The 19003-nt window shown below is 44.3% G+C and overlaps 1 protein-coding gene across 1 annotated transcript in view; it reads left to right on the forward strand.

Moving 5' to 3' along the window:
* Positions 1–3488: 3488 nt before the first annotated feature.
* The window catches only part of SLC26A9 (solute carrier family 26 member 9), a 59155-nt gene continuing 43640 nt past the window's right edge, over positions 3489–19003 (forward strand). Inside the window, exon 1 of the mRNA XM_081865219.1 lies at positions 3489–3605. The gene's annotated coding sequence lies outside the window, so the exon portion shown is untranslated. The remainder of the gene's footprint in view (positions 3606–19003) is intronic.

The following is a 19003-nucleotide window of genomic DNA, read 5'->3' on the forward strand; positions in this document are numbered from 1 at the left end:
CTTTGTGACCCCATGGTCCAGAGCATGCCAGGCACTTCTGTCTTCCACTGCCTCCCGCAGTTTGGTCAAACTCATGCTGGTAGCTTTGAGAACAGTATCCAACCATCTCGTCCTCTGTCGTCCCCTTCTCCTTGTGCCCTCAATCTTTCCCTACATCAGGGTCTTTTCGAGGGAGTCTTCTCTTCTCATGAGGTGGCGAAAGTATTGGAGCCTCAGCTTCACAATCTGTCCTTCCAGTGAGCACTCAGGGCTGATTTCCTTAAGAATGGATAGGTTTGATATTCTTGCAGTCCATGGGAGACTCAAGAATCTCCTCCAGAACCATAATTCAAATGCATCACACACTTATATGCACACTTAAATATATACAATTTGTGCGCCTTACTTGGCTGGAGAGCTCCATTGCAAAATCCAGGTAAGTGGGAATTCTGAAGGATGGCTATGCTTTTGTTCACACATTGTTACAGAAACTGGGTAAGTTTTCCTTAAATGTGAATTGAGTTGCATTTCTCACCTGTCCTTAGGCAGCTGATTCTGTCAGAAACATAAGCCTGGCTCATGGATGGGAAATATAGTCCAGCTGTTGTTGGACTATAACTTCCACCCTTCTTAACTGTTGTCTATGCAGGCTGGGGGGAATCCAACAACATCCAGAGAGTTTCCCCACCTCCACTCAAAGTGGAACTTCAAAAGACTATTTGTGCCTCTGAAGACAGTTTGGAAGCTTCAGCTGGTGCAGAATTCGGCGGCTCAGGACTGCAATACCCCAAGGACCATTTCTCTCCATATGAATTGTCCCGGACCCTGAGATCATCCTCTGAGGCCCTTCTTTGCAGGCCTACTCCATGAGAGGTCTGGAGGGTGGCAACACGAAAACAGGCTTTTTCTGCAGTGGCCAGTGGCGTAGCGTGGGGGGTGCAGGGGGTGCCGGCCGCACCGGGCGCAAGATCTGGGGGTTAGGGTTAGGGATAGGGTTAGGGGGCGCAAATCCAGGGTTAGGGGGCGCAAATTACTTGCCTTGCCCCGGGTGCTGACAACCCACGCTACGCCACTGGCAGTGGCGCCCCATTTGTGGAGTGCTCTCTCCAGGGAGGTTCGCCTGGTGCCTTCATTATATATTTTTAGGTGCCAGGCGAAAATGTTCCTCTTCAACCAGGCCTTGGGCTGATTAATATTCTATAGCCTTTAAATGTGTCTATGGCAAGAGGTTGTGCTGAATGATCTGTCTATGAGGAGAGCAGATAGAAAACCCTTCAGTAAGATCATGATGATTGAGAGCAAATGGCATGAAGAAAGCAGCATAGGATAATGTGAGAATTTGGATAGAGGCTGTTGCAAAAATGAGCACCCACCTTCATATATTTACATGCATGTTGAAAGTAAGCAGGGCTCCTCTTGTTTTGACCCTGAGAGCATACTCTCTTGAGTTTCCTGTGCAGAAATTAATTAGAGTACTTGCTTCTCCCCACTCTCCTAATCTTTTACTTGTTTAATTCAAAAGCTGACTTGCTGCTGTGTCGCATGCATTAAATTAAACTTCAGAAGCTCCGAGGAAGAGAAATAACATTGTGGCAGCCATTTCTTTTTTCTGTGCAATGTCCCTTGGAAAGGAAATGGAAGGGACATTGTTTCTCTTCCTATTGGGTTTTTTTTACATTTCAATTGGCAGCAAGCGACAGCGAACCTGAGCCAGCCGTGGCAGTTCAGTTCAGCTGTCTGCTTGCCTTTGCTGAATTTAAAAGAAAAAAGGCACCTTCTCTCCCCCCTGTCTGGCCCCAACTGAGTCCTTGTGCTCAGTTCCCCCACAGTCACAAGTGTTGGCAGATTCAGGGTTGAGTGCGAAAGGCACAGGCCACCTTCCAATGAAAACCCTGACATTTGCATGAAGAAAAACATGTCTCTAGGGTGACTAAAACGAATGGGAACGGCTATTGGAATGCCCTGGTTCCTTCCAAATGGCTATAGGAATGCCGTGAATTTCTGAATGATGATTAGAATGCATTACACCAAGGGTGATTGATGGCTTATGCTTTTTGTGTGTGCCTAAGGGCCATCTCCAAAAGTCAAAATTTAAAAGCATTACCCTTCCAAATGGCCTGAAAAGAACTATGGTGGGCTGGTCTCAAACTAGAGGAAAACAAAAACAAAAACAAAAATGGAGGGTTCCTCCCAATGTTCTTTTTATGTACATTTATAATGATTTTTTTTGGCTCACGATACTATCAGAGGAGTCATCCACAATCCTGCTTTTAGTACTGTTTGCACCTGCAAGGATTTGGGGGCTGCCACACTGTTTCATTTCCAATCAGTGCATATCCTGTAATATCCTGCTAATCCTGTAAATTTCTATACCACAAATGTTCTCGTTTGTTTTTGTTCCGTTTTTGTTGCGCCACAACCTCTCCAGACAGCAATAATGTGGCAGCATTGGGCAAACATTGTGGCACGAACTAAAGCAGAATAAATCCACCACAAATTCACTGTTATTATGGCAAAAACTTGTTGCAGATTCCCTCGCAATAAAACACCAGCCTGAAGGGTCCTGGGTGGCTTGCCTATCACCATCTATTGCAAATTTTTAAAATAAGCATTATAAAAGCATGACTTGTCACTGGACACATATTTGGCCCATCAACATTATGGTGCCGTAAAGTGATCACTATACAAGGCACAGAGGTTTTCTCCATAAGGAGCAGAGTGGACACTCTGAAAGATTTTTCAAAATGACAGTTCTTATTCCTTAACACCTCTCACTTTGGCCATTCACAAGGACCAAAACAGACAAAGAAGAATGCATATTTAAAAGATATAAGTTGCCTTTATTTTGATGCTCAAGTGAGCTCATTAGAAGAGATGGCCTTGAGTGATCTGTGTATGTGCATCACATCACATCAAAAATTGATTACCTCCATCTCTTTTTCCTAGCTCAATGCAGAGGATGTAGAATTAATTGCCACTTTTGAGGAGGTCTTCTCTTTGTTTTCTTTCCATCTCTTTCATCTCATCCTTTTTTAAACCTGGAAGTAAGAAAGGAAGTGCTCTCCCCTGAACATCCCATCTTCAAAGCCCAACTTGTGGGAGTTCAAGAGCTGGTACAATGAGTCTCATTGTCCTTTGCTGATGTGGAGAAGCCATCAAGAGGACACAAAAGCAGGCTGGAGACACTGTCCGGTCCATCATGAAACCATAGAACAGGTCAACAAAAGCAACCCTCCAAAAGTCCAAACATTGGGAGTGGAGGGGTCCCTGCTGGACACTGAATGTGATGTATTGTCTAGGAGTGGCCAGCTATGTCAAAGGGATCAAACAAACCTGATTCTAAAGAGGGGAGTGTGGGGAGGGGGAGGCATATACACATAACATACGCACAAAAAAGCTGCTTATCTCCTTTTCCTATCTCATGGGCTTTGCTACCTGCTAGCATTCGCTTCCCAGCAAGCCAATCAGACTCCAAGCTCAGCCCTGAAGTCACTTATATATATGACTCACTGGGCTCTGCTGAGCACAGAGCTCTTTCCTTGAGAGAAGCTTTCTGCCTCCTGTCACTTTCTACAGCTCACTCACCTCCCAGAATCAGTCCCTTTCTCCTCTCCTTCAGAGCGAAGGTAAGCCTTATTCCCAACACAATTGTGCTCTTTGTTCAAGGTGGGCATAGGGAGGGGGGTGAAGAGGGAGATTTTGCACTCCTGAGCTTACAAATAGCACTGGGTGTGAACTTAAATATTATAAGACCTTATTTATTTATTTATTTATTTAAAAAAACACACACAACCGTTTCCTTCTTTTTACAATGCAAATTTACCCAGGAATTGCTCAGCAATGATTTAGGAAGAAAAATATGGCAAGATGCATGTGTGTGAAAGTTCAGTCTTATAGAAGCAAAGTCCTTTCTATCCAGTGAGCGCCCTGGAAATTTGCCTGATGGCAGAGGGGTGTATTCCTAAATTATGATCAGTCAACTCCGCTCAGCAAAAAGCCCTGGGTTTTTATACCTAAGCATTTCAAATAACAGGTCCTTGCTTCCAAATTCTTTTACAGCTTGAGCACTGAAGAGGAGGAGAGGTCAGGAGAAAACCCTCAGAGAGGGAACAATTTGTATATCCATACACATATTAATGAGGAAGAGGAATCCTTTCTTCATCTGAGGGTGACCGTTTGAGACTTAGAAGTTCCAAGGTCAAAGCTTTTACCTGCTGCAGATAAGCAGATATGTAGGTTTTGAGTGTGACTTTGGGCAGGCTTTTAAATGAACCCGAGCTTCTGCTTTTCCCCACATAAAAGAAAAAGAGATATGGTAGCTCTGCACTTTCTTAGGTTTGGAGAAAATGGGAGTTATCAGAATTTTGGCTGTTGTGCTAGCAGGTGCCAGACTGCAAGGGCAGAAGAGAGATTATCAGCTGGTCAGGACCCTTGGTGTCTCATTTGTTCATTTGCTCTGATCCAACAATTTAGATCCACAACTGGACCACCTTTCCATTTGCACAAAGAGTGTTGTAATAAATGTGTGTGTGCGCATGCAAGTAGTGGAGAAAGTCTAGTTTCTCTTTTTGTCTACACACACACACACACACACACACACACACACACACGATAGCACCGATAAACTTACAGTGCTGTAAGGGGGATTCTCAGCTGCAACAACTTTCTGCTGAGTTTGTGCTTCTCTAGACTGGGGACACTGGGTTGTATCCCTTGTAATATCAACCTATAGGTCGCTGTAATCTACTTCTAATTTACCAAGGGCTTGTGCACTGATGGTGTTTCATCTTGCGGCTGCTGTTCCAGGAGGTAATTTCTGCCATTTATCTCTAGGTAGTGGCAAGCCTGTTCCTAAGAAGTAGATAGAAGCAATTTCCTACTCAACTGGAGAGTAATTGTAGCCTCTCTCTACTGTAATTGCAGCGGCAGCTTGCTACTTTCCTGGGTTTAAAGAAGAGCAAAGAGCTCAAAAGGAGTAGCAAGAGAGGAACTACAAGTGATTTGGGCTTTCCCACCCCACATTTCTGGGTCTTATCTAAAAGAGCAAGGTGTGTATTCTCTTAATATAGGGAGAGAATGTGTCTGTCCCCCATCTTCAGATGAGACACAGAACCCAAAGGGAGGAATTCCAACCCACATGCTAATGCTTTACATCCAAAGCAGTCCTAAGACTCAAGCAAGATGTGATAGGTAGCAGAGATGTGTGAATACATCCCTGCTTCTAGAAACTCTTACAAACAGCAGTTGCAAATTAAATTTGGGGCTGCAGCATAGGAGTGGAGGACCATTTTCCCAAGGAAACTCCTCTTCAACTATTTTTCTTCTCCTGGCACAAACTACCATATATATGCACATGCCAGAAGAACATAGTGTTTGCACAAGCTGTGAGATGTGCGCAACAAGCACTACCTGATTAGCATGTTTGTTTAAAAGTGATGTAGGAGCTGAATGAATGACCTGGACAAGAGGGTGGTGGTGGCATAAAAGCAGTAATGCAGCCATGTTTTGCGGTGTGGTCAACTGAGATCAAAGCATGAAGTGATACCATCAGTATGTACACAGAGGATTCAAAAGCAGCTACAGTATACCTCAAACCACTCAATCACATTTTTCATTTTCACTAATTTGGCCTGTGTAGGTCACATTCAGTTTCCATCTCTGCTAGAATGAAACACATATTATATCAACGGGTTATGCTAACTATGGGGCAGCAGTCTATTCTCTCTATTTCTGAATAGGAAAATGAAATATGTGAATACGCTGTAATGCCTAAACTATCTCATGATATAAATGCGATAAACGACACAAGCTTTTGCAATAAGTTTGTGCGAATTTTGTTTTAATTTACCGAACACTGGAAAAGTAAAGCATCTTCAAATATGGCACTGTGATGATTAGGCTGCTGTATTTAAATTTTTTTAAAGTGTTACGGTTTATGATTGCCATACAGATACTTATATGCATTTAAATTATAAATATTGTTACATTTTCTAACAAAATAACTTGAAGGGGGTGGGAAATATATGTTTGGGGCTGAAATTATATAGTCTTAACCGACTTGAGCAAAACATGGGGAGTTTCAGATTGTCTACATTGTCATTGAGTTTTGGATGGAGACAATTTCATTATAAGATGTTTGGTTGTTGATAGGAAGCAGGGAATGTGAGGAGATGCTGCTGCAATAGCGATGCCCCTGGGCAGGCTTGAAGAACCTTTTCAGCCTGAGGGCCACATTCCCTCACAGGAAAGCTTCTAGGGGCCACAAGGCAGTAGTGTGTGTGGCCAGAATCCAACATGGGCAGAGCAACAGGTGGGAAACCTACCTGTGCATAACAGGCTACGTTCCATCTCTGCAAAAGTCAGAGGCTTTTCCCCCCACGCCTCTGTATCCAGACAAGCAAGACCCTTTATCCCAGTTCAAGGACACTTTCCAGCCAGGCAAAAGTACTGGGGAGATGGGAGATGTCTGGGGAGTGTGGGCAAAGGGGAGTCACAAGGGGCAGCTACAGAGACCTGGAAGGTTGCATTCAGCTCTTGGGACTGAGGTTCCCCACTCCTGCCCTGGGGTTAAGCCTATCCAAGTGACGAAACAGTCTCATGGGCGGACAGAGTAGATGACCTGAACATGTTTGTTGTTCTCTAATGTTTCGTACTCCAGCAGCGAGGGAGGGAGGGGGAGAGCAGGAAGGAGAGAGTGCATTAGAGCTCCCAGCAGGCAGTCTGCATAAGAGTGTTCTCAGGTGCAAAAGGAATGCCTCAGTCTGCAAACTTTCTAATTCCCTAAGACGTTTCATTGGCCGTGTGCTTTTTTCCAAGGGCAATAGCAGTTGGAATGTCAGGGAAACATTTGGCAAGCAAGTGATAACTAGTTCAACTAGTTCAAGGAAATGTTATCAACCAGGCCTCTTTCTTTTCAGCCCACAGTTCTAAATATTCACTAGGAAGGAAGTCTCTGGATTTACTTCCAAATACATTCAGGATCCCTTGGACTGAAAACATTATTTCGTTTGTCACTCATCCTCCAAAATTCTGAGATAGCATTTAGGGAGATCAGGGTTTCCCCTTGCTTTTTTGTCTGCTTCTATCAAACGTGTACCTTATTATAACTATATGTGATTTGACCTCTGGATTTGACCTCCCCCATACTGTGAGCTTATCTATGGTGGTGGTGGCAGTGCTCTGATCTGTGGCAGGTGGCTGCAAATCAGCAGCCATTTTAATCACCCACAATGACCTGACATGGCATCCCTCTGGAGCATTGTGGGAAATTCAAAGTGGAAGCTTGGTAATACAGTGGTGCCTCTCAAGACGAAAATAATTCGTTCCGCGAGTCGCTTCATCTTGCGATTTTTTCGTCTTGCGGAGCGCGGATTCCCCGGGTATTAACAGTTTTACGAAAAAGGAAGCAAACTCGCAAGACGTTTTCGTCTTGCAAAGCAAGCTCATAGGGAAATTCGTCTTGCGAAGCACCTCGAAAAACGGAAAACCCTTTCATCTAGCGAGTTTTTTGTCTTGTGAGGCATTCGTCTTGCGGGGCACCACTGTACTGGTGCTGAGGCTGACACAGAGTTGGCATCAGTGTTGGTTGGCCCTGTTGGGTGTTGGCACCAGAACAACTGGTGCCAGGCCTGACTAAGACAGCTATTTATAGATGAATGAACTTATAGACAAAGTATGCATAACAATGAAAAAGGCTTTGGTTGCTGTTTTAAAAGGATTATGTCAATGGTCCACCTAGTTATCCACCAACTGGCAGCTGCCCTCCAGACCTTTCCCACCCCAGCCTGGAGATGCCAGGGATTAAACCTGGACCTTCTGAACACAAAGCAAGTGTTCTATCACTGATCTACAGCCCTTGCCTAGGAAGTAATGGGCATTTTTGTTATTCTGAAGCCTCAAAAAGTAAGCACAAGCCCTTATAATACACTGCTTCCCTGGCATGTAATCCGCAACATGCAAAAATAATGAATTCAGCCTTACTGAATATCTTCTTTCCATGGAACCTCTTTGTTTCTCTGTGTTGAAATCTAAACTGGCACCCCAGGTAAAACCATGAAAAGGCTTTGTCCATAAGGAAGCAGAGGTGGCAAACATTTTGAAAGATCCACTGCACCTAAGCCCGGATTCACCTGAAGTTAGTTGTATGACTAAGTTCCATTGAAAACAACTAGAGACCTGTAATCAGTTATTTGGCTAGTAAATTGCAGCACCTATGTACACGCCCCTTCCCTGTTGACACCCAATCAGGGCGCACTGCGATGGTTTCTCTGTCCTGTCTCCTTTCTGTTACCTCTCTTGGGTGCCTCCTGTGCCCTTTCTCTATGATGCATGCACTGTTGTTGACAGGGTTTCAGTGCCACAAGAATGACAAAGTTAGGATGGAACTTGAACTCACATCATGACTAACGTTTGCAATGGTTTCATTGGGACTTTTGCTAGATTGGGATGATGTGATGTAAACTATTGATTCGGGTCTGAGAATAGTTCGGCACTGAGTGCTTATTTTAAAAAGAAAAAACACGAGGATCAGCATCATATGAAAAAGGAAACATGGCAGTTACATCTGTAGTGTTAATTTAAAGCACTCTTATACCACTTTGATGTCATGGCTGCACCCACCTCCCAATCCTGGGAATTGTAGTTTGTTATGGATGCTTCAAATCATAATTCTCTGAGAGGTAAATGATGGTTCCCAGGATTCTTTAGGGAAAGTGGTATAAATGTGCTTTAATGGGATGGTGTGACTCCCATGTTTCAATGGCCGGTGTTTCAATGGAGAACAAAAATAAGGATTTAATGGTCCAAAGTGCTTGGAATATATTCTTCCTCAGCAGCAAGCAAGTGTACAATACTGTCGCATCAATAATGGCCATTCGTTTTGCCACAAAGTCTCTTAACTCTTCCCTTCAACCCAGTATTGGTGCTTTCTTTCCTTTTCCCTTTTGTTCCTGGTTTGGGACCTTCATTAGACATAATCTATTTTACTCATTTTTTAAAAAACCACTTCAATTGTTGGAACAGTCTCCTGTTTTTTTAAATTACAGTTATCTGGACATAGTCCAGAAAATTGGAAATTGCTTATGAGACGGTCCCCACACAAAATTAGAAATTAATTGCAAGCTTCAGTTGGTCACAAAGCATGGCAGAGGGTACAGTGTGGCGTATCTAAGTGTTCCTGATGAAGAATATCTTTAAAACACGCTTTGCTTTTCTGTGCACCTTGAGACTTCCATCTCTCTTTTTGCGTGAGTGGATGTGCTTAACTCAAAAGTGAAGGGAATACTTGGCGTTCCCTTTATTCGAAGGGCTTCTAGCTCTGATATTGACCACTGGCAGACTGTGTGGCATAGGGGTAAGAGTGATGGACATGAACGGGGCAGACCCAGGTTCAAATCTCTGCTTGGTCATGAAGCTCAGTGTGTGACTTTGGGCCAGTCGCTATCACTCAGGCTGGCGATAAAATGCGGGGGAGATCTCATCTGAGCTCCTTGGAGGGAAAGTGGGATATTGTCAAGTGAAATGAATAAAGTTCCGGGTTCAATGCCTGCCTTCTTTCAAGTTACAGATAGGTAGCCGTGTTGGTCTGCCATAGTCAAAACAAAAAATTCCTTCCAGTAGCACCTTAAAGACCAACTAAGTTAGTTCTAGGTATGAGCTTTCGTTGGTCTTTAAGGTGCTACTGGAAGGAATTTTTTGTTTTGCCTTCTTTCAAAGCAGGGATGGGGAGCATGGGGCCCTGGAGATTGCTGTTGGATTGCAATTCCCACAGTCTCTGATCACATAGGCTATTCTGGGTGGGGTTGGTTGGAGCTGGAGGCCAGCAACATCTGGATAGGATCCCCATCCCTGATCCAGAGGATCTCAGCCCAAGAGGGCTGTAGAAAAGCCCTGCTAGTTTCTTCCGCCAGTCAGCATAGATAATATTGGGATAAATAAGCCAAAGGAATGACTTGATATAAAGTAGATATGCTCTTGTCAGGGGCTCAGGAGCAGAGGCACAGGGGAGAGAGGAAATGGAGAGCGAAGGGGAAGAATCTGAGGGCAGCGTAGGGGAGTATGACAGTGGCACGAGAGATTCCATGAGCTTCTCCAGCGAATCAGAAGATTCCCAGAGGGGGGCGGCGAGGGCCAGGGCAAGGGGGGTCCCAGGGGGGATGCATCAGAAACAAGGGGCCAGCGGGGACTCCCAAAGCAGCAGCGCGAGATCAGGACCAGTTCCCCCACCAGAGCGTAGTGGGGGGGAAGAGTCCCATGTATCAGGGCCAGCGTCTCCTCCAGCAGGGAGAGAAGATGAGTCAGGGCTGACCACGCCTCTATCGGAGAGTGAGGGAACGGAGGGGAAGTCAGGTCCAGCTAGCCTCCCCGAAGGGGGAAGTAGTGACAGGAGCAGTGTAACAGTCAGCAGAAAGGTTGCCGGCTGGGCGCGCACGCCAAGTTCGGATGTGCAGGCACGCGGGACAGCAGAAGACCCGGATTGGGAACCAGGTCCTAAAGCCCGCCGGAGGCGGGGGGAAGACTCAGGGGACTCAGCGTCAGAAGAGTCTAGAAAGGGCAAGACCCCAGCGGACAGGCGGACCCAGAGGAGGAAAGAGCAAAGGAAGAGGTGGAGCAAGGCTAGAGTCTTAAACTGGTGTCTGGGGGGAGGAGATTCAGACGGAGCTTCAGCGGTCTAGAGTTTGAGACGTAGAGCTGCGCGCCGCGGCTTTGAAATCGAAACTGAACTTCAATAAAGACTTTTGTATATAACAACGAACTGGCGTTGGTCCTTTGTGAGCTGGGACCTCGGGCAGCTCTGACAGCTCTCTAGGTTCCACATTATTCTTTGTGTGTGTGTGTGTTCTAGTTTATTAGATTTTTATACCGGCCTTCACCAAAAAGGTCATGGGACAATTTACAAACAAACAAAGAAAGAATACAAGCATAACACAGAATAACCAAAATCTTTAAAATAATTATCACAGATTACATAAATATAATAAAACACCATAAATGTGAGTTAACCCACCAGCCACTAAAAATTCAGCAGAAAAGATGGTTTTTGAACCCTGTATCTGGAAGAATACAAAGCTGGAACGAATCTCTCCAGATAAGAGTTAGGAATAAAGGCACCCACTGATCCAATAATTTGAAAAGTCCCAAGAATTTTTACTTTTGCACAGGCAAATTTTCTACACAACGAATGAAATCTCAGGTTGTATGAAGAAGTTCATAGTCTTGGACTCCAGAAGGTGGGAAGGAATAAGCGTCTCTATTTTAACTCAATTGCTTCAGGCTCTTTGCTTGTAGTAGCTGCCAGGTGCCTAGAGTCCTCATTCTGATTGCCAAGTGCGTAGTTAGTTTGGTTTGAAACTTATGTGAAGTGGTACATTAAACATTGGCACAGGCTCAGCAGCAGTGAAGAGTGCAGGGCCTGTGAATGGCTGCTGGCTACTTCTTTCACTTTAAAGGACCATCTGCCTATGAAAATCATCTAGAAATGCTCCCAAATATTTAATTTAAGCAAAAGAAAACATTGACATTCAGCTAGAGAGTCAAGAGGGTTGGTGAAAAACAGGGAGCTTTATTTTGGTATATTACTTTGGGAGGGGAATTAAAGAGCATTTTAAAAGGCATGCAGAGGATAGAGAAAGAAAAATTAAAATGGGAAAACACACCTTTATATATTTTTTTCTAACTCTCTCAGAGAGAGAGGGAGAATTACTTTGTCGCTTGCTGCTTTTTTATAATACCATTTTAAATTTCATTGCTATTGCTGTTTTATCTGCATATTTTCTAACTATATCTGTGTATACCCCAAAAAGTAATGTTATTGGCCCATAAGGGGAAAAAAATCCATATACCTTTATGAGGTCAACAAAAATGTCACAAAATATCCATCATATTCTCCAGAACTGAGTGTAAGCAACACAAGGAAGGGTGAAAAAAGGTTGGCTGATGATATTCATGCAAGGCATTCGTGTCTCCATCTGGTTAGAGTCTTAAGATGGGAGTGTGAGAGGAGGCAGAGGACATTTCTCAAAGGTTCCTTCAGGTGCTCTCAGGTTGCACCCAGGCCCCTTGGGGAGGAGAAACCCATAATGGCAGATTCCCCATAACTGGAAATGCACAAAGCAGCTGTTATTCAGGTCTGACTCCATTTTTAGGTGAAACACACAGGTTTGTTGGTAGGTGAAGAGCAGAAATAAAAAGAAACTAGGCAGTATTTATATTAACAATGGTAGAGCTTAAATTGAGGTGGTTGTGCTAGATTGTTTTTAAAAGAGTAAATAGAAGCCAAATGGCTTACCAAGCAGTTGGAGGGAATGTCCCCTCAGAGAATAAAGTCCCAGATTCAGGTAACAGAAGATCCACTTCCTCTAGGCCAGGCTTCCTCAACCTCAGCCCTCCAGATGTTTTGAGACTACAATTCCCATCATCCCTGACCACTGGTCCTGCTAGCTACGGATCATGGAAGTTGTAGGCCAAAAACATCTGGAGGGCCGAGGTTGAGGAAACCTGCTCTAGGCTAAGATCCTGCTGCTGTATCAAACTAAATGTGGTATTTTCCAAGTCAATCAAAAAGTAAAGGTAGCCATTTTGGCCCATGAGAAAAACACTACCATCCAGTCAACCTAAACATATCACAACCTGAAATCTGTGTGCCATCAATTAGCACCTCCTTTGAACATCTACTCCTTCCTCCCACACCTTGCACTCTGGTACAAAAGGCATGGGCTTGTCAAAAGAGGCCATGACATTTCAAGCTCCTTAACTACCTCATATTGTACAGAGCCTAGCACAATGCTTCCTGATGCTGACTGAGACCTCTAGATGGCACTAGAAAGCAGCAGCATGGGGCAGAGCATGTTAAGAACGTCGCTGAAGAATCCTGGCCGTTCTCTCAAGTGACCAACCAGGTGTCTATGTGAAGTCTGCAAGCAGGACCTAAGCACACACACACACCCTGTGCACTTGTGATTCCCAGCAACTAGCAGTCAGGGGTTTATGGTCTCCGGCTCTGGAGCTAGTACATGTTTATGACTGGCACTTCTCCAGGAACTGAGTAGGATTGCCCAGATCAGGTTACGTTGCTTGATGCCTCCATCTTGCCGAATTCTGCCATTGGAAGAGTCATTAATTAAAATAACACCACTTGCTCCAGGGAGATACAAGAGAATTACTTCTTGCACTCAAGAGCATCCAATACCAATTAATTGCTCCTGAACAAAATGGATTCTAATGAGTAGCAGAGGGATGGAGGCTTGGGGGCCCCTGGAGTGTGGGCTTATAATTGGAGTGGGGACTGAAATTCCCATTAGTGATTGTTCATTCAGAGCTCGTGATAGCTTAATCCATAGTCCATAAACCAGGGACAAAAAGGCATGGTCTGTTATTACATACATGGAAGCTGGCAAAACCCTAACATTTGAGCAACTGACATGACACACTATAGTTGCTGTTGTTTACGCATTTGTATGGTGTTTTTCGTATATGCTCAAAGTACGTGTGCCGTGTCAGTCATCTTTACAAGAGGGATGGGGAACTTCACAGGATCAGATCAAAGGCCCATCTAGTCCAGCGTCCTCTGTGACCAACAAGATGCCTCAAAGAAACCCACATACCTATAGTATTGCCTGCAGCAAATTATTAGAGTTATTTATTTACTAAAAGGGCTCAATCAAAGGCATCAAATAAGCAATTGGCTTGTTAAGAATGCCAGGTGTTTGTTATTTAAAAAAAATATCCCAGTTCTTGCCTAAAGCATGAGAGAGATGGTCAAGAATCTGCACTCATTCAGACCCAGGTCCATGAAGTAAAAGTGAAGGGGTGGGAAAGGGTGGCCATGTGTTCTGTTTTGCAGAATGCAGTCCTCTATCTGAAGGGCTGCCTGGGCCAAGTATATATTAAAGAATCCTAAGAAGGGACAGTAGGGGACTGGAAGTTGCCCATCAACTGCCTGCTCAGCAGACTGTGTGCACCAAGTTATCTGAACAGGTCAAATTATGGCCTGCCAAAGTTATGATTAGTCAGTACCAGCCAGGAACGTCAATGTGACTTTCATTTCCCCCCCTAAAATGTGGCTCTCACCTGTACAGGATGTGGAGGGTTCAACAATTATACTAGCAAGGCAGTGGGAAATTTGAGCAGGCATGTAGCCTTACCCTGCAGGATGTAGCTGTACAAGACGCTAAAAGCGCCCCTGAGTTTCTTGTGTACATGAACATGATTGGAATGGAAAGTAGAGCAGACTGTAGAAGAATGCCATTGAGAAATCAAATGTTCAGTGTGGATCTTAGTGTTGCATAATGGTCCCAAGACTGAATGATCTTGTGTGAAAATGCCCTTTGTCTCAGATGACTTTTAGTGCTGGGGATTGTTAAAGGATTGTAGATCTGAAATTATGGATTGATTTGCCTCCTAGTTTCAGAGAAAAGCTTGAGTACAGACAGATTGGTCCTGTGAATGTTTACTTACAATGAGTCCCACTGCGTTAATTGGGGCATTAAATCTGCCTAGGATTGCAGCCATTGTCTCCTGAGGCACAAGATCTAGAATGCAAATACTTCTCCTGCCTCCAAACATGCTTCTTTCAAAATGCTCATGATTCATTTACATCCCACATACGATTATATGGTTCTGCAGTGCTGCGTAAGTTTTGCATTCTGAAGGCGTATGACATTAATAGTATTTCACCTGTTCTATCCTCTTGAAGTAAAACACTTCAGCTATTAACTTGTGTATCTCTACATTCTCCTGTTGTCTATACTAGCTAATTTATTCTCATAGAGTTTTATGGGCACTGTGACAGACTGCAGAATCAATTTAACTTCCTCTGCCTCACCCTCTTTTGAGGCTGAATTGAACATCTTGCAACCATAGAGTGTCCTGCGTAACTGTGATGTGCAATTCTGAAAATTCGAACTTTGATCTCCTTTCTTACCTAACCCTTCCCCTTGGAAACTTCAGCTGGTGCACACAATTCAGCAGCCAGGATCCTCACCAGGGCAAGACGATTTGAGCATATTACACCAATCCTGGTCTGACCAATTAGTTTCCAGGCCCAATTCAAAGTGCTGGTTTTGACCTATACACCCTTAAACAGCTGAGGACCACAATGCCTCAAGGACCGTCTCTTTCCATATGAACCTACCCGAACCCTGAGATCATCTTCTGAGGCCCTCCTTTATGTGCCTCCTCCTCGAGAGGTCCGGAGGGAGGCACACGAGAACGGGCCTTCTCTGAAGTGGCTCCCCATCTGTGGAATGCTCTCCCCAGGGAAGTTCGCCTGGCGCCTTCATTATACACCTTTAGGCACCAGGCAAAAATGTTCCTTTTCAACCACGCCTTTGGGCGGTGATCTGATTTACATCCTAGGCCATTTTAAAATGTGTTTTTTGTTTTTGTTTGCGGGGGGCTAATGGGTTGTTTTTATTTTTATTAGGTATTTTGTGGTTTTATATCTTGATTTTATTCTGTGAACCACCCTGAGACCCCCGGGTATAGGGCGGTATATAAATTCAATAAATCATCATCATCATCATCTTTCCTAGCCTGTAACCCCTTGCTGGCATTCAGGAAGGTGACATTTGATACCTGCTGTCTGCTGTCATTTAACTTGAGTTTTGCTGTTCTTTCACTCCAAATAATTCTGGGCAGAATTCCCAAGATTCCTTAAAACTAAGTAGCGATCCCATAACCACATTGCTTAACCTAGAAATCAGCATGCAGTAATTATTGCAACTCAGCACATAGAGCTAGAAAGGGCTCTCCATGGGAATCAAGGTAGAAAAGCAGAGGACTGAAAGGTTGCCTAGTGAGGAACATCATCATATGGTCATTTCTTCAAATTCTCTGCAACAATATTTGACACTCCCCCCCCCCCCCACTATGAGCCCCAGAACAAATGCCCATGCTGTGGTGAGGCAGGCTGTCCTTCATGACCGTAGTATGTCCAGTATGCTGTATTTGAGTCTGTTTAATCTCCAGTTTACACTCACCTGATCTTTCGCCCCTGAATTTTGCTTATGAAGGGGCTCATTCATGGTCAAACACAAAGCCTCTTTCCCCCACTTTTAAGTAATAACTGAAAGAGAGGCTCACGTTTCACTTCCATTTAGTTAGTATGTATTTTTAAGCATAATCCCAGTTTGAGATCAAGGACCTCCATGTTTAATCAAAGTTTTCTCCAGGAGGAATAGTACCAAGTTTCCTAGAAATCCTACTCTCTTCCTTCTCCTTATTACTAGCAGAGATGAGGGACCATCTTTTAACCTGTTACCTCTATACTCTCTCTTAATGCTTTACAAGTTATTCCCTTGTTCTTCTCAGGACTTGGTTTTCCAGAGAGCTCAGCTTTCATGATCTGATCCTAAACTCTATGAAAGTTGAGCTCTAATTGCAATGAGTTGCACTCAACAACTAGTTGTATTGGCTGTGCATCCCCATCTGCAGCAAAGATAACATCCAATCAAGTCGGTAGGTCCTGCATGAGCATCTATGAGCCTCACCTGGATATAGGAGGAGTCTGCTATTCAGGGCCGGTTTCAGTTTTGAGCAGACCATGGAGTAAAGTGCCCTTGGTGGTCCATTTCCTCCATCCATAGACCAGCAATGGGGAGCAACAGCAGTCAAAACTCCGTTCAGAGCACTGGCTGGCTGAGTCTGTATAGGTTGAGACCATAAGCACAAACCAGGTCTCATTCCCAAACTAAACTATTTGTTTTTACAATACACAGGAAAATGCCAGGGCAGCTAACTTACATTATAAGGGTAATAACTTGTGCAACGTTACTGAAATTTGTCCCTTCTTGTTGGGCCAGGATTGTTCCAACCTCTGGGGAAATTTTGCAGGCCCAAGTGCTTCTATTGGCACCAGCGATAGGGGCTGATCTTGGGAGAGTTGGGAGGGCAGTGACCAGAAGGGCTGGTGCCTACATCACCTCCCCCCCCCCCCTCAAATCCAAATGCCTAAAAGTATTGATGACACAGATCCTGGCTGAGAAGCTGATGGGTTGATGTACTGCCCTACAGTTTATTTACTCAAAGCTCTCTTTCCAGTGTTGGTGAAGCTGTAACAAGAGAGGGAGCCTCGTGCATGTGATGAGCCTACTAGGTTTTGGCAAAGCATTTTTGATGTTGTTTCTAATATTATAGTTAAATCATTGAACCCAAACCCTGCCCAGGCACTACTGTCACTAGATGCCATTCTAACCCCCTCCCTCACCGGCACCCTTATACATAAGGACCTAAGTGCCATGTTGTTTACCTCTGTCCATTTAGAGACCACCTTCCCTTGGAAAGACCTCAAAGGTCCATCTCTGATGGGATGGAAAGGGAAAGTCTGGGATCTGGCTCTTTCCAAATATCAGATTTCATTCTCAAACTCACCACAGGATATAACACAATGCAGAAGGCTTGTTAGAGGCAAAACTAAGCACAGTCGTTTTGATAAGGTATGGTCTCCACATATCAGCTATGTAAATGGAAGTGACGTTAATGTTAGACCTCTAGCCACTCATGCTTACTTATGGAAAGGCTATGTCATGGGTAGTTGAAGTCTTGGCACTGTATTCAATGATTCAGTTATTTGACAGTGTCCTTGCTCAATTTTCTTCTTATATATGACTGGTATAAGAATGCAGCTCTACAGATTTTGTTGAAATTGAGCAATGTTATTTTACTATCAAATTAATATGTTGTTGTTGTTGTTGTTGTTGTTGTTGTTGTTGTTGTTGTTACTATTATGGCTGGCAACCCCTGTGCTAAGGCATTCTGGCTTTCCTCTTAAAGCAGGGGTCACCCACCTCTCTTGGCCCATGGCCACATTTGCAAGCCTGAGAAACTGCTGTGGGCACCCCACACACTCCGCAATAAAGCAAGCATTGCGATGTGTTCTGTTGGCTACACTAGAATGCTTACTTCAAGACTAATTTCAGCAGGAGAAGGGAGCCTGTTGGCACCAGGGAAGGCCTGTGCAGGTACATTGATGCCCCTGGACACCACATCGGTGACTGCTGTGCAGCAGTGCAAAACACAACCATATTAATTTCCCGCAGTGTCCCTGGCACAATAGGAAAGGCTTATCTCTTTTGTTATGGCCCATTTCTGAGAAATAATTGCATAGTTCTTTGTCACCATGGTGCAAAGGTGAGTGACCCCTTTTCAGCCACATTCCATTCTGGGCAACCTTCCAACCCTCACCAAGTGGTGAGGAGAGCCAGAGGCAAGAATGGGCAGAGCAATGAACGTAAATCTTCCCTTTGTACACTAGACTAGCTTGTCCAGTAAGAGGCATTAACACTCAGGGAGTGTGTGAAGCAGCGCCAGTAAGGGATGTGGCCAATGAGAGGATATCGTCTGGGGAGACAGGCCTTGAAGGCCACATTTGGCCCCCAGGCCTGAGTTTCCCTGCTTGTGCCATAAAAACCTTTCATTCTAATGTTCAGAGTCTCTGTTGGACTTCTTCGGCTCACAACCAGAGCCCTTTTCAGATGGCACTATGGAGAAATGGACACACATAGGCAGAGAGGCAGCAACATGGCAAACAATTCTGCCTCCAATCTGTGCACATTCATTTTGAAATCTGAAATGAAAGTGTAGTAGCTGGGGCAGAAGGCTGCCACCGCGATGCCACCTCCCTGCTATGTGTTACACGTCTCCACACCTGAAAAGGTCTCAAGAGTTGTTTTTGCCTTCTGTCTCGTGCCTTCTTTTCTAAGGCTCTCAGCTCTTGAGTTCTGAAATCAGAAAAGTTTCCACTTGTGTTTGATCTAGGGCAAGACCATCGATAAATCCATCTCAAAAACTTGACTCTTGCTGATGTTGACATCATTGGCCTGTTTGTTTTAGGTGGAATTTTAATCATGGGACTTCTTTTGTCCTTCTGACTCTTGCCTTCCCTCAACCCTCCTTGCTTTGTTCCTGATTTGTGAGAGTGTCTGCTAGCACTTTCGCTCAGCAGGAAAGATATAAAGAGAAAAGGCTCAACACACCCAAGCCTGTAACAATAAAACCACAGCATGCTGTTCAGAAAGTTGAAATAAAT

This window comes from Podarcis erhardii, assembly GCF_964252035.2.
Source record: "Podarcis erhardii genome assembly, chromosome: 6".
NCBI lineage: Eukaryota > Metazoa > Chordata > Lepidosauria > Squamata > Lacertidae > Podarcis > Podarcis erhardii.